This window comes from Podarcis gaigeae, assembly GCF_964106915.1.
Source record: "Podarcis gaigeae genome assembly, chromosome: 4".
Classification (NCBI taxonomy): domain Eukaryota; kingdom Metazoa; phylum Chordata; class Lepidosauria; order Squamata; family Lacertidae; genus Podarcis; species Podarcis gaigeae.
Window position 1 is genome coordinate 14,303,818 of NC_139677.1, and position 14,267 is coordinate 14,318,084.

At 39.1% G+C, this 14,267-nt stretch overlaps 1 protein-coding gene across 1 annotated transcript in view; it reads right to left on the bottom strand.

Annotated features, from left to right (window-relative positions):
* The window catches only part of HS6ST3 (heparan sulfate 6-O-sulfotransferase 3), a 161,953-nt gene that overhangs the window by 55,955 nt on the left and 91,731 nt on the right, over positions 1 to 14,267 (bottom strand). The window lies entirely within an intron of this gene.

Here is a 14,267-nt window from a genome sequence, read left to right on the forward strand (position 1 = left end):
TATCCCATGAAAAAGTAAGAAGCCACCACTTACCTTATAAACTTACAAATTATTCATGTAAATGTTATCCTGACATAAAAGTCAATCCCACTCTACATCATAAAACTGCAAAATTGGGAGATAAGCTTCCTACATGCTGGTAGCCAATCTCTCACCTACTAAGATGCAGTATGGCAGATGATGTTCTAAGCTAAACCAGTAACAAAGTCTTCTGTCCTGAACTGGAAGATCTATTTCTATTTTGATTTCACCACTTCTTTCAGGAGCAAGCAGCAGCCTCCATACATCACACCCCTCTAATATTGTTCATCATAAGGAAGGGTTGTTTGGGAAGTCTAGCTGGCTGTGACTCACTGAACACTGACTTGTACTCCACAAAGTCATTGCATGAACAGTTGAGCTTCCACTCATGTAATGGAACTCCCTCCTCTCTCTCCTCTCTCCATGGCTCCCTCTTCCACAACTGCTCTGGGAGGGTCTCCCCAACCACTGGGAGAAGATTTGACAGGGTGTGGGGGACACATGGCAGGGAAGAAAGGGGAAGTTCCACTGCATTTGCAGAAGTCATTCTACTTGCACAATGACTTCATTAGATTGAACCTATTATTGGTGTCTCTTCACTATTTTTATGAACTATGAAAAATATCAAGTCTTGTATTATACCCACAAGTATTATATCTACACATCCCTCTGTCTTTCTCAATCACACATACCTCAGAAAGTTACTCTTGCGCATTTCATTTGAAATGGCCTGAAAATGGGAGGGGATATATTGTTAAAATGCCAAGTTAGCAAAAATAGGAATTATCCAGTATTGTAGGTAATGTTACTGCCCATGCTATGCATAAACTGATGACACCAGTCACTGTTGATGAACACACAGGTATGCAGTTCACAGACTCACTCAATTTTAGTAGTGATTTGCCATGTGTTAACTGATCTACATAAAATAATGTTTGTACAGCATTGTAAAAATTATAAACTTGTAGAACCAAAGTACTATACACCATAATGAAAGCAATCCTCGGTGCTCCTACAGTACAGATTTTAGGACTATGGAATTATTTTAGAATTATTAAAATAACCCTGAAATGTGATAACTCTCTTTCTGGGTGCTTTCTTTACATATTCAATGCAAAGACACCAGAAAATTATTAACCAAGCTACCCTTAAGGAACAGTCTCCTTAGACACATTTATGATTAAGCAATATATAAATGCCTTAAATAAATAAAATACATCTGTCTGTTCTTCACAGTGGTATTCTTCAGCAGCCTAGAGCAAGGGGAAGAACAGAGTAGAAGAGGACAAAAGAGAGAGTATTCAGCTGTAAAATCTGTACAGGGTAGGAACCTGGAACTTTGCATGCTTTGTAAAGTTGCAGTGAAGAGTAAATTACAAATCTCAATCAAATTGATTTACCTTACATTGTGCGTGTGTGTTTGGATTTAACATACAACACACACCTACATTCTGGCAGGTAGTCCCACCTATTCAAATAAGAAGAAAGCTGTTGCTGGAGAAAAGCCTGAATCAAGAAATATTCCATCCAATATATAGCAGTTTCCCCAAATAGTAGAAGGGTGGAGTCTGCTCAAATGCCTCACCAATTTCTAACAAATGGCTGTAAATGGGAATAATGGTTGTTGTTGTTTTGAAGTGAGTATCCTACACTATTGGCTACAGAAATGGTTTATGAAGGGAGCCCAACAGTGTTGCTTCATCCCCCCATCTCTTCTATTGAACAGGCTGTGAGAAAAACTACCATCGTGAGGGATGTAAGAAGGCATTCTTTTCTGTTCCAAGCTCTATTTGTTACATGCAGCACTGTTTATCTTCTGCTGCAGTTTGTATTCTGCCAAAAACTAAGTCATCTCACTTTGTGTACATTATGTTGTCATTACGTTATTCCACCACATTCATTTTTCTACAAACTTCTACAATTGTTTGAAAATTTTAAAAACAATTACCAAACATAAAGTGTTGTCTTCCAAGACATATAAATGTACAGATATTAAGTCTTGTACGCAGTCATCCACATTAATTTCATTGCAAATGAACACAATGCTTTTGTGTGTGTGCAAAATCAGTTATGGGTCGTTCGTGGACTGAAAGCAACAATCATATACCGATCATATTCACTGGACTGATTTACATTCTGGACAGGGGAACAATAGGCGAAAGCCAGCAATTTATCTTCCTGTTTTATCCGTCAATTAAATTCTCCAACATCCCTACCTGTAGCCCCTCGTGCTATATTGCTGCTGGTGCTTCCTACTGGTAGATGGTCAACCCATGCACAGGACTTCACTCATCCTAACCCCCACACTGGGAATCATGATCACAGGTACCACAGCTTTGAAAGAGGTATATATTTATTCCTTTGGCTATTTTGTGCCTAGTTATTTTTTGGGGGGGCGGGGGGAGTAATGTATTCTTCGTATTGTCAAAACGGCCATGCCTTATCTTGTACTTAATGGGAAACAGCCATATATAGCCTAACAGGGTCATTCACATTTGCAGCATGTCCCTGCATCTAATGTTGCACCGTCATGGAGTGAGAGCCTTTGACTTTTCAGCTCAGAATACTGACGCACAGATAGGCAAACAACAGTTTCTCAATTGCCGCTTCCTTTAGATCTACCACCTGGAAAATGATTTCTTGCTCCACAGAGTTGCTGAGGAGGATGCACAAAATTATTTTTTGTTGTTGCTTTTTACACAAATCAGCAGAGAACAAGAACAGTGCGGTGATTAAATAGATTGTTTAATGATCACTTTCACTGCTGTGTTTGTATCTGTTCCAATGACAGCACTGTTTAGTTCCTTCAAAACACAAAAGATCAACACTTCCATTTAATGATGCTAGATTTTTCAAAGAAACCATTTTTAAGGGAGTTGCTATGCTGAAGAAAATGAAGCCACTTAAAATAAATAAATCCCAATATTATGAACTATATTTGTCATCTCTCGTAAGTGTGTAACCCAGCTTCTCAAAAGGGCACTCACAGTATGGCTATCCTTTAGGCTTTATCTGGCCTTTTCAGCTCACTGTTGGTCTATTTAAAAAAAAAGAAAGAAAGAAACAGCAGACAAGCTGTATCATTTGCTTTAAATCAGAAAATAACTTGGTTTATGTGATAACAATTTTATCTTCCACAATGTACAGAAAGATGTTGTTTGTAAATTTGAACACATTAGCTACATTATTTTATGTTTCAATGGGGGAAAGGGCACAGGAAAAAAATGCTGGCAATTTGCTAACTTTGTATTTTAAGTTTTGAGACAATGCAAGAAAATAACATTGCCGCAGAATGCATGCAATAAGAAATTAAACAACAACAAAAATGAACATCTGTTCCAGGATGAGAAATGCATATTCACAGAGGTATTTAAATAGTTCCATATGGAACCTTAATAATATTGTTTAATTGCATTTTTGGATAATGTGGGTAGCATATTAACAATTACTGCTACCAACAGAAAATTATAAATAAGCCTCTAGCTACAAGGAATAGGAGTAATGGAAAATGAGCCTCTCCTTGTCTTTGTTGTACAAAAACAAACAAACCTAAGAACACTCCACTTACACTAATGGCTTTCATCCTAACCAAACTTATTATTACAGGGTTGTGAAAATGGGAGGAAAACGTTTCTTAGACTTCTGAATTAAGACTGATTATCAACAGCCCCCTATTTTAAGATCAGGGAACATGAACATGTCTTACAGCCTTGAAATCTGGCTGTGTAGGAACCATCACTCATGTCGGTTAGAGCTCAGAATTGAGGGCCTCCACACAACTGCATTGTTTAGAGATGTTCACTTTAAAATTGACCATAGAACTAAGAATTGTTGATTCTCCCATTTACTGCACACCCTAGAAGATATATTTTTAATTTATATTTATATGCAGATTTCTATCCTGCACACCTAGAGCCTCATGTTGTTATTCATATCACATGCAGATCATGGAAACATCTGTACTTTTGCCACACGTGGAGAGTGAAAAGCTTAAAAGCTTCTTACTGTGTATATAGCCTGACATGTTTGAGACTTACAGCAACTAATGTCAGGAACATGCAGTACCCACAGGGGGTGGAATGCACCTAGGAGCTCTTAAATGTTAACCTCCTACCGTGCAGTGTCAACATGAGTAATATATGCTGGCAGCTTGCACATGAAGTAACATTTAAACTGGTCCTTGGAAATAAGATTATTGTAGTGAGTTGGATTTGGATTTACCAAATCAAACATTCAAAAAGTTCCAATTTCAATGCCTGGCATCTGCAGGTAGGGCTGGGAATGTCCTCTGCCTGAAACCCTGGAGGGCAGCCACTGTCAGTCAACATGGAGAATACCGAGTGAGTTGGACCAATGGTCTAACCTAGAATAAGGCAACTGTCTAGGATCCTGAGACTTCACATTATAATCTGTGGCCTTTATGGTTCCTAGGCCCTGAAAATGGTCAGTGAAAGTACAATGACTTCTTTTTAAAAGTATGTAATGAAAACATTTTATTGTGGAGAATGGTGGTGAACAAGATTTGATGGAGGACTGAGTTTGACAGTGTGGCGGAGTTTTACTCCTCACCTGGTTAGCTGCATTGCTGGTACTTACCATGAGGTACAGGGGCAGAGGTGTTGCGGAGATTGGCATGGTGCAAACACATTGGCAGGAACACAGGACACATGCAATGTGCCAACATCACCGTTTCCTCCTCTACCTCCCAGTAAGCAGCAACAATGTTACTGACAAGCCACACCACCTCCTATTGCTTGATTGTATAGGATTGCTGCCTATAAATGCTGATAGGCATTTGTTTTTAACTTTGTGAGCCGAAGCTTGATTTTATTTACTGTTATTTTGGTACACAGTTATGTATGATATTGGAGGAGTGTTTTGCCCCTTTTATGACTATGACCTAATGTTTTGTGCTTCACACATTGCATTTTTATCAAATAGCAAGAAATTGCTATCATGAATCCATATAGAGAAATAATATTGCCCCAAAGTCTGAAGTAATGGATGATAAGCTATGCGATAGAAAAATAATGCCCAATAAAATGGTTATAAAAACAACAAGGAAAACATCCAATAGGCTAGAAGTGAAATATGCCATTGACCTCTAATCTTAAATGCTGCCAGATGACTTTAGCTGTGCTAGGGCAAGATTCTGCCTGAACTCTCCTCACTCAAATAGTTTTCTTTAACTTGGCTGTTTGTCAACACTCACATATGAATCTTGACATTTCAACGAGTTTATGTCTTACACACACACACACACACACACACACACACACACACTGAAAGCCATTCCTTTTGGTGCTTGCAGGAAAATGCGAGCAGGATTGGGTGCTTTTGCCTGATAAGCACCCAGTGCACCACTTGGGAAAGGTATGTAGAGGTGACCTTAGGAGCCAACACAGGGCCAGACAGGATTGGGGCCATTGTTATATTCGGGGTTTTTTTTTCCAATCAGAACTCACCAGAAGTTCCAGCACCTCTCAGCTGGGTTCTAGCACCCCTCAAGCCGGCACCATTGCTATTCTAAGAGAACAAGGGAGGTGTTCATGCTGAGTTCTGGCACCTCTTTTTCTAGAAAAATATATTTAACAGCTGATCTTCTATGTCATTAAAACCACTGCTAAGTTCAAGTCACAGATAAAAATTACATGTATACCATTTACGTCTGTAAGCTGAACAAGTAATACCAAACAATGTATTTCTTAAAAAAATAGAAATTATGGCTGCAGTCCACGAGTAAACATCATAGGAATAGACTCAAATGGTTACCCATTCATTATGAAAATAGTTAATTTCTACATACAACACTAAATATTTTCAAAGATTGCATGGTAAAACATAGTTGTATAGTTAGAAGCAACAACTGATTTATGTGCATCCAACTAACATGTAACTGTGCATGTGTGCATCATGGCAATCCGGACATGGCCAGCAAATGGGATGGAACAGGGGGTGGAACAGGATGGGCTTATGCAGGTTCTGCTGTCTCGCACAATTACACAGAAATTGTACACCCCCACACAAATTGGGGGTTGCTTGTACTTCACTGGAGATGTTTATGTCATAGTTACTTCACTGGAGATGTTTGGGAACTGGAAGAGCTAGTGCTGTACTGTTTTTATTCTAATTATTTTAAAACTTCAAACAGATTTTATATATGTATATAGTTTAATTCTATCAATGTTTAATTGTTCTTAAATGATTGTATCTTCTATGTTTTTAGGGATTCTTGTTTTTATATGAAAGCTGCCTTGAGTCAGCACCAACACTTTAAAGCCCTAAACGGCCTCGACCCAGTATACCTGAAGGAGCATCTCCACCCCCATCATACAGCCCAGACACTGTGGACCAGCTCCAAGGGCCTTCTGGTGGTTCCCTCCCTGCGAAAAGTGAGGTTACAGAGAAACAGGCAGAGGGCCTTCTTGGTGGTGGCACCTGCCCTGTGGAATGCCCTCCCATCAGATGTCAAGGAAATAAATAATTATCTGACTTTCAGAAGACATCTGAAGGCAGGCCAGTTATGGGAAGCTTTTTAATATTTAGCTGGAAGCCGCCCAGAGTGGCTGGGGAAACCCAGCCAGATGGGCAGGGTATAAATAATAAATTATTTTATTAGTATTAGTATTAGTTTTAGTATGTAATTCAATTGTGATCAATCTGTGGCCCTCCATATGTTGCTGGATTACAACTTCCATCATCCTGACCATCGGTTGGAATTCAACAACATATGGAGAGCCACAGGTGCTCCATACTTGATTTAGTTAGTCAAAATTGGGGCAGTAAATGTAATGTTTCACTTTCCATTGCATAGATTGGGGGGGGCAACACATTCAGATACATTCAATTTTTTATAATAACAGTAATGCACTGTATAGAACTAGCGAGTATCAACTGCTCCCCTTAAACATAAGTGAGAGTGACCAAAGAGAAGTGCTTTTCCTTTTCCAGGGTCACTAGCAGAGTCATTGGCCACCACTTCTGCACAGTTATGGGCCCAGGGTTTTCCTAACTAGTGTACTGTACCATATCCCAAGATAACAACAATTAGAGATGTTAACGTGTTGAGATGTAAACTTATTATATCTTAGTATTTACACCTTTTGTCTCACTATTTTTCCTGCTCTAAGGTAAAAAAGTATCTAAAAGCTATTTTCATCCTGAAACTTCACACCTTATATGTTAGCAAGTTTCCATGCCAAGGCTTTACTTTCATTTATGTATAATTTAGCTTTATTTCAGGACCTTTTCTGTGAAATGTAACTGATTTACCAATTACCCACATGGCTCTCAGTGATTTCTACTGCTGGAAATGTAAAATTAATCATTTCTACGTTTCTGGAACTTCCGCTGGGATAAATATGTTGTTAAATTGCATTAAAAACAACTAATTTCCTCCATCAAATGGAAGCAAACATAGTAATAAGAAAAGGGGGGGGGGGACAGCATTTCTACTCATATATTTTCCCTCAGGAAGAAGTGCCACAAAAACAAACATTTCATAGGATTTGTGAGGGCATGCAGACGCAGAAACAGAGACATAATTTGTGTAATTCTTTTTGCACTCACAGCAAGACAAATTGCCTTGTTTTGAACACCAAGGCTGATGAAAATTGCACAATAGGGTACAAAATTGTCATTGCAACAGGCTGAGTTTGTATATAGTAAATACGATCTTGATGATCTAAGAGTGATTTTACTGCATTTTGAACAATTACAGGATGTATTTCTGTTCTGTCTTCAAAATTACACACATTCATGAACTTTTCATGTACTTTGACTATTTACACTGATCATCTTTACATTTCTTCTATTTGAGATGGATGAGTACATGCAAACTTTCTATCTGGAGCATTAGCAAGAATGCAGATTTATAACGCTTTGCCATTTTGGCATGAGAAACTGGTATTTAGCATGAATGGCACTGGGAAGATGTGGCCTTTGCAAAGAATGAACTAATATTTAAATAACTAAGGAAGAAAGTTCTAAAAATCAAATCTAGAAATGATCAAAGGTTGACTTATATACATGGTATTGGGGAGGAGGCAAGGTCTGAGCATAAACCACTTCTCAAGTAAGGCTGCAATTATGGCAGAGGCAGAAGATTCTGAGCCAGTTCAAGAAAGAAAGCATGAGGGTTTGAATGATAAGAGATGGAGGGGGGGATAGTTTATGACAACACATAACATTTCTAGAGAGATAAGTATCTCAATGTGATGGTCTTTGTGTGGGGACACTGATATAACTATTTAGGGAAAGGGAAAGGGACCCCTGACCATTAGGTCCAGTCGTGACCGACTCTGGGGTTGCGACGCTCATCTCACTTTATTTATTTATTTTTTTATAATAATATTTACGCTCATCTCACTTTATTGGCTGAGGGAGCCGGCGTACAGCTTCCAGGTCATGTGGCCAGCATGACTAAGCTGCTTCTGGCGAACCAGAGCAGCGCATGAAAAAGCTCACCCAGTCGCAGGGATTCGAACCACTGACCTTCTGATGGGCAAGTCCTAGGCTCTGTGGTTTAACCCACAGCGCCACCTGTGTCCCTTTAGGAAACCATTTAGGAGTGGCTAAATAAGCTCTAAAGAAGAAGCCTCTTACAAAAGCTTTCCAATAGTCTATTTCCAAACTTTTTTAAAAGTAGTTTGAATTTTCAAGTGTAACTGCGACAAAACAATGATCCAGTTTGCATGTTACATTAAAAACTAACTATGCTTTAATGTGAATGTACACCATGCTCATGCAAAATGCAGAAAAGTGCCTGTTCCAACCTCACACAACCCCTGTTGTGCTGCCAGGAATTGAGCCAGAGGCTGGCTTCTTGTAAATAAGCTGGTGGCTTATATATCTTCAAACAAACCGTGAGCAGAAACCAGGGCTTGTTCTCAGCTGCTACAAACAGTGAAGCAGGTTTTTGCCTGCACTGACTTAGCTAGATGAGAAACAGCATGCACAAAGATGAGCTGTGCAGTCTGTACAAATGTACACTCCAGTATCTGGGGCTGCATACAAAGATCACATATGATAATCTCTTCAACTGGAAGGATAAAGGGATCAAATTTTCACAAAGAGATTATTAATGCTATCAGAAAAGATTGGGCAGGGGTACAACGGACTGGTGCTTCCAAACTGGGACTACTTGTGTTTAATACAGTTTAATATACAATCATAATTGATACTTGTTCTCATCTTTAAATGTTAAAAGTATACAAATTCATCTTGGGAAGATGTGGTGCTGAAAAGCCAGGTCTTTTATATTATAGCCACATATCAATGTACAAATCCCCCAATATCCATTAAGTGACAGCCAGCTAAGTCATAGAGTAAACCCACTGAAATCAGTGAAATTAATTTACTAATTTATGATATGCTTTTTTCATAAACACTGACCCAAAGCAACTTAAAAGGCATAAAACATTAAAACTGAGGTTTTCACTTATTTCAATGGGTCTATTCTGAATATTACTTAGTTGGCTATCACCCATTGTCCTTATCAACAATTTAAAAAATAAAAATAAAACTACACCTTTTACTGGCGTAGCAATTAAAAGGAAGAAAAACCTAACAGGTAAGGCACAGTGCTGATGATGTATGGCATAGACTCCTATTAAAAGTTCTAAACTGCATATCATTTTTATTTTTAATGTTTTGCTAAATGAGACTCTTTTTCTGAAAAGTAAATTAAGCTGGGACTCCAGCCTGGTGGGAGCTGAATAGGACTGTAAATTGATTTCTAAGCCTACTGTAAGAAAAGCCACATTGGCAGGAAGAACTAATCACTGAATGTTTAAAATTAAATACAGAATGCTAGCGTTCAACAATCAAATTACCAGCTATAATTATAACCCTCCATACACAATAGTGAATATATCACTGAGTATTCCCTGGTTATCAGCAATTCCAACTCCTCAATTTATGCTGAGCTCATAAGTTGGTTCTAAACAATAGTGCACTCACTCCATCCCCTAAACCAAAGTCCAAACTAGGACCATCACAAAAAGTTAACTTTTGATATAAACTTTTATTTGTTACAATCTTGCAGAGAAGCAAAATATCATGGTATGTACACTAGCATAACAGTATATTGTGCTCAATACTCATAGGGGAAAGGTTCAGGAGCAATTAAACACAGAGACATTCTTATGAGAATAAGGCCACAATTTTATTTCCTGTTACTGATTTCCTGGTTACTGCTATAAATTAGGTTGGCATGGCATAAGGCAAGGATTACATGATCAGACAGCCTCCCACTTGACCGATACACCCCAATTTGGGGAACCATTAGGGAGCTGAATGCCATCAGGGGCCAATCCCAGTGCAGGGCATTCAAGTGAGGTCCACACTTGCCAACCTGAGAGGAAGCAAATGCCTTAAAGGCAATCTCCACCCAAAACCTCTTATAGAGGTCTTCCTTGACAACCAGTAATCCCACTCAATCCCACTTCACCCACCAACCAAAGTTGTAACAAAGCATAACATAATGTGATACTGGATAAAAGCCGGGGAGGTGGGAGGGAGACTTACTGCTATTAGAAAGGTGAAAAACCTCACCACAAAGAAGTCAATTAAGCAGAGAAATAAATTCTTAATCCTCTTAACCGGTGTCCACAGCAACAGTGTGTGAAATTAGGCTGGGTGGGTGATGAAGATGCTGCAACTACTGCTGCACGTGGGGCAGGGTGGTTTGGATTTAAGGCACCATCTTGGCCCAAAAAAGTAAACTTTCCTCTCTTGTCCACACGGAGGCCCTGCCCCTTGAGAGTGAGCCAATAGGGAGAGCTTCTCCTCTTGGACTGGTAGTCCAGGTCTGCTCCTACCAGTACAAGGGGCACAAGTATGCTTGCTGCTGAGAGGCAGCAAGCATGGGTCTATAGAACAGAGATGGATAACCTGTGGCCTTCAGATGTTGTTGGACTAAAACTCCCACCATCCCTAACCACTGGCCATGCTGGATGGGAATTATGAGACTTGGGATTCAACAACCTGTGCCTCTGGAGGGCAGAAGCAAGAAGTGACCTACAGCTGAGCTGATGCGGAGGTGCATTTGCACCTGAAGGCATTCTCCATTTGAAGAGCTCTCCATTTCAAATCCAATGTAAAACTAAAGAACCAGAAGAAAGCAGAAGAGGAACCTTGAAGTGGCCCATCAACAGTCAGCATCTGAACAAAGGACTGAGCAGGCACACAGGTCACCAGGTCACTGCCTTCCCCATCAGGGTGGGTTGTACTGTATTTCTTAGCAAAAATATAGTATTTCCTTCTAATTTATCAATCTATGGCTATACATTATATAAAATTTGCACATGCTAAACTCTACAAGAGCGATACTGTACTGAGGGGTTGTTGCCTAACACAAAAATTCCCATCCTCCTATGGTTGCCCTCTGAAATTATTGAAGCATCCAAGGAAGGAACCACAGTCCAGTGTCCTCAGGCTGCCAATGTTATATGCAGGCAAGAATTAATGTGCCTGTACAGTCAAAACCTATAAGGTTTGCCACAGTTTGGGTCTGAACATTTTCTAGGGACACCATGCCGTCTTTTTAATGTTAAGATGTTCATGACCAGAGATACCTAACAGTGATTTTGGTGAGATATTTTTAATGCTGCCTGTGTTAACATTTTTAAAAGGTGTGTTTCTATAAGATTGTCTTAGCCTTTGTTCACAGTGCATGTATTTATAAAAAGAATTCTAAGCTCCTTTTTAGAGCAACACCCTCGCAAATCAACCTACAAAAGCAGTGAGAGAGAAAGCACAATGGAAAAATAGTCACAGCAGAGCAGTAGAAAGAAAGAGCTGACAGGCAGTTATAGAGCAACTTGCTTCTGACTGCAGTGTTGCTCCCAAAAGAGGCACATCTTGCAATTACCGAGAATGGCATTATTTTTTTAATATTCAGCAATATTCAACTAATGATTAAATAAAGCCAAATCTAATGCCCAATAATACTATATACGAGTGCAATTTTCAATTGCTGCTCAAAATGATGTGGATTTGAGCTTTGATGCTTTAGGAAAAGGAGTAATAAAAGACATTTCATCATTAAGAATGAAGTCCTATTCCATCCCACTGAGGGGGAGGGTTAGGAAGGTGTGGAGTTGCCACTCCACCAGCCTCCATCAACAGAAAGGATTGCTGCCAGATGGGGGAGCAGAAACCTCAGCTTTGCCCAGTCAGTAGGCAAAAATTAGCATGTACTGGTATGGGGCACCACAGGAGCTGCAGTTGTGAATCCCTTAAGGGTCCCAATTTCAATAGTTCTTTTAGTAGCTGTGGGGCTTTACAATTCTTCTAACAATGCTATGAGCAGTTAATAATAATCAATATAATTAATAAATGATAAATATTAATACATACAAAAAAAGGGGTTCCAATCTTTGGGCTCCTAGGTCAAACCAATGTAATGGTGGCTCTGTTGATCTCTTCTGCTGCTTTCCATCCAGGATTACGATTACTCTGCCTAATGCAGATCTGAACCTAAAAGCAGCACAGCAATTCACCAGACAAGTTGGCTGCTAGCACTGCTTTGAGAGGTTTTTCAACATCATCCTGTCAAGCTTGGCTTCTTGAAGCATTCAGATTTCTTTTGCACTATTCATTATACTTACAAATATACAAACTTCAATTTACCAAATTCAAACTAAACTTTAATTGACGGCAATTAATTGTTATTCAGGGCCAACATCTGTATGTTCGCCAAGCTATTTGGAAATACTTGATAAAGAATGCCAGCACTGCCATAAGCATTTGTATCAATCTGAGCAAATCCTGTTTGGAGAAATGAAAGACTGATGTGCAGAACCATTATGTAAAATGATAAATTGTTTTCTGAGAGCAAAATCATCAGTTAGATTGGAAATGAGAGACTATAGAACTTACCCAAATATGGATTATTATTCACCATGTTGCTTATGAAGGATAATGCAGGCTGCAATTCTAAACACATGAACCTGGAAGTAACAATCACTGAATCCATTGTTCTAAATAGACTGATAAAGGTGGTCCTGGTTGAAGATTACTGAGGCCTTGTAAGGACCAACTTGCTAGTGGTAGATGACAGGACTGTATCACACTCTGACCAGGTAAAAAACCTAGAGCTAACTTGCATCCATGTTGCTGTTTGTAAAGCAGATAACAGCAGTGGCCAAGGATACGTTTCATCAATTACACCTATCATGTAGTGTCCACTTCTTCCTTGGTAAAATAATGCTATACTGATGTACACTTTATGAAAACAAGTAGGACATGAACATAACACTCCAGTTAAGGTTCCCCTTGCTCTACCCAGTTAGATGGACTAGGTACAAATAATAAAATTATTATTATTATTATTATTATTATTATTATTATTATTATTACCCACATTTTCATCATACTCGTGCTCTAGATAGATGACAAGTCTCTGCATAAACAAGCTATACTGTTATAAAATGGATGTTTAAAATTCCAGCAGGAAGACTAATAAATATTTGGTATCCCAACTAAACACTGCTTGGTTACACCAGCCCTATTCTCTGAGTTTCATATCTGAGACAAAGATTAAAATATGTTCAAAGATTAATTAAAATAGGTAATGCATTTTCAAGCTGAGGAGGGCAAGAATCCTATGGGTGTGGGAGGTACTGAACCGGGGTTTGAGCCAGTCGTGCCCATCCATTTACAGAAGAGTTTTGGTTCCAGTGGGTGTCTACACCAACAGAAATGTAGGGAAAGTGTTCTTCACCATTCCACTTTCCCTATGCACATACTCACACCCCAATAAACTCCCCAAAACGGCATGAAAAGCAGTTTGCAGGCAATCTGGTCTTACCTCTTTTTCAATAATGGAAATCTGGAGCTAGATCATCCCACTACATGGCAATTTATCCCAATTGTCAGATTACCTTTACAATCAATAAATTTCTCCTAGTGTTAAATTGAAATCTAGTCTCATATAACTTAAGCCTATTTAGATTTTGTCTTGCCCTCAGAGAACAAATCTTTTTCCTCTTCTGTGTAATAGCTTTTCAGGCACTGGGAAAGGACTGTCTTCTCTCTCTGTCCCAACCCCTGCCCAGTCTTCTCTTCTTTGATCTAAACATATCCAGTTCCTACAAATGTTTGTTACAGGACTTGTTCTCCATACCTTTGACCATTTCTGTTGCCCTCCTCTGAATCCTTTCCAATTTGCCCTACCTAAAGTGAAGTGTTCCAGGTGAGGGTGGACCAGTGCCAAATAAAGTAGAACTATTATTTATTGTGAC